The following is a 2,588-nucleotide window of genomic DNA, read 5'->3' as shown; positions in this document are numbered from 1 at the left end:
GCCAAGTAGTTAACCTGCTCCTATGATGATGTTGAAGCAAACGTGTTCCCCACTAGACAGTCGCTGCTCACATGATTACCTGTACAAAATTCACAAGTTATTTGAGGTGCTTGAATGGAATTTACCTGCATACTTCCCAACTATTTCTGAAATGCTATCAGTTGGGCTGAAATGGCTGTATATGCATTAACTTCATGAAGACCTATAGATTTCTTCTATTGCACCCTCTCATTAGGTCTTTGATAATTGTTGCTTGCCAGAACCTTAAGCAACTCATGAGCTTCTTCCGGAGTCTTATTTTGCAGTGCTCCTCCCGATGCTGCATCCACCATAATTTGCACATTCACCGTCAATCTGTTATAAAATGTTTGGACTTGCATCCAAACTGGCAACCCATGATGTGGACATCTTCTCAGTAATTCTTTGTATCTCTCCCAAGCCTCATACAATGATTCCTACTCTTCCTGTAGAAACGATGTGATATCATTTCTCTGCTTTGCCGATTTTCCTGGAGGAAAGAATTTGGTCAGGAACTTCTGTGCTAAATCGTTCCATGTTGTAATTGTTCCTGTTGGTAATGCCATTAACCATCCCTTAGCTTTATCCTTCAATGAAAATGGAAATAGTCTCAATCTGATGGCGTCATCTGATACTCCGTTTGACTTGAAAGTATCACAAATCTCCAAAAAATTGGCAATATGTAGATTTGGATCTTCCCTCAAATCTCCCTTGAACTGTATCGACTGTTGGATCATCTGGATGATTGCCAGCTTTATCTCAAAGTTGTTGGCTTGTATTGCTGGTCTAGTGATACTAGACTCACTGCCATCAATTGAGGGAACTGAAAACTCCCTTAGTGTTCTATTTTCTGCCATCTCTACAACTATGACCTCTGGTTCCACTGTAGCCTCTCGTTCTCTTCTTTCTTTTTTACGTCTTCTAGTGGTTCTTTCAATCTTAGGATCAACAGGAACCACTGGCTGACATCTTGCTCTTCGCATAAACTACACAGAGAAATAGAAAGAGTGAGATCACAAACGAACCTAAAAGAATAATAAAAATTAAACGAACAACAATTAAGCAAAAATAAAACTCCAATCTAGCTAACACAAGAAAAATTTAATGTTAACACAAAACTCAATCCCCGGCAACGGCGCCAAAAACTTGATGTGTTGTTACTACAACATGCATAAATAGCAAGTGCACTAGTCGCACAAAGTAATAAAGTGATGAGTGAGTATCGTTCCCACGAGGATTGGTTGCTAAGCACTAAGTTTTCTATTGTTTTCAAGTTGGAGCAATCGAATTTGTTTGGATTAATGGGAGAAAATTAAACTTAAAACTAAAACAAAAATTGCTAAATGCTCAAAGCTAAATTATGAAAGCAAGATTAAAAACAAGGTAACATCAATTTAAACAAATGGGTAGGGTTTGGACTTCATTTGGACTCTATGGATTAAACCTCCGGATTATGCTATTTCCATATTCACATGCTTTGATTGTAAATCTAATTCTCTAAATTGTAAAACATACCTTCTCAAGCTATGTTTTCCAACTTTTCCCTATTAAACTTCCGCACCCAACAATTTGAAGATTAATAGTTCTAAGCTCATTAAGCACACAAAATCCTATATTGATTTCATTGATTCTCAAATCTATCTCTAGCATTCAATACTACAATGGTGATTACCCAAGAAGCTTAACATGACTCATTTCTCAATCTCATCATGTTCATCAATTAAAAGCAATAAAATCAGAATAACCACACAATCTATGCAATAGCATAAGAAAATAACAAAAATAAATTAATCAATCCATGGAAATCAGAATTACATCAAAACCCTAACCCAAAATGGGTTAGTTTATAGCTAAATCAACATAACAAGCAAGAAAAACAATAAACTCAAGGTTCAACATATTGAAATGAGAGAAAAGACAAGAGATCTCCCCTAGTTGAAGAGTCCACCAGATTCAATCTTCTTACTTTTCAACCCAAAATTCGTCAAATCTAAACTAAGGAAGATGAAGATAAGCTGCCTTAGACTAAGAAAAACACGACTCCGCTCAAAATGGCAAAGTTTTGCTTTTATACTTTGCCCAAAAACCTAAAACTTTGCCTAAAAATGAAACTGTGCATTTTAAAGAAACTGAAATTTGCAGACTTCGCCGCGGCAAAGAGGGAATCTCGCTGCGGCGACGAAGTAAAATTAACTCTTGTGCGTAACTCATTTCGTCTCTGCGAAGAACAAACTTCGCCGCGGCGAATCTTCATGAAGAATTCTAAAATTACAGAATTGCCCTCCGCTTGCTTCTTTGCTTGAATCTTCGATCTTTGATGCTCTCCCATGGGAACAAGCTTCATAGTGCTTTACTTTGCTTCAAAACTCTCCCAACTTCTGAGATCCGCTTACTTCTGAGTCCAAAAACTCCAATTCGCTCATTATTTGCTCAAAATATCCATTTTGGCCTGAAACACAAAATGTAAAGAATTAAGTAGCAATTCAGGCATAAATGAACTAAAAAGTATCTAAAATCCGGCCTAAAAGCCTAATAAAAACAGTATAATCCTCGGATTATCAATTAGCGAA

General features: G+C 36.8%; 1 non-coding gene across 1 annotated transcript; it reads left to right on the top strand.

The window, feature by feature from the left end:
- The first annotated feature begins 390 nt into the window (after positions 1–390).
- On the top strand, positions 391–497 carry LOC116135000. Its single transcript, XR_004128826.1, has one exon. It is a non-coding gene; the product is annotated as a small nucleolar RNA R71 (small nucleolar RNA).
- Positions 498–2,588: the final 2,091 nt, after the last annotated feature.

This window comes from Pistacia vera, unplaced genomic scaffold (genome assembly GCF_008641045.1).
Source record: "Pistacia vera cultivar Batoury unplaced genomic scaffold, PisVer_v2 Contig292, whole genome shotgun sequence".
In the NCBI taxonomy this organism is placed as follows: Eukaryota; Viridiplantae; Streptophyta; class Magnoliopsida; order Sapindales; family Anacardiaceae; genus Pistacia; species Pistacia vera.
This window is presented reverse-complemented; position numbering and strand designations above follow the sequence as displayed.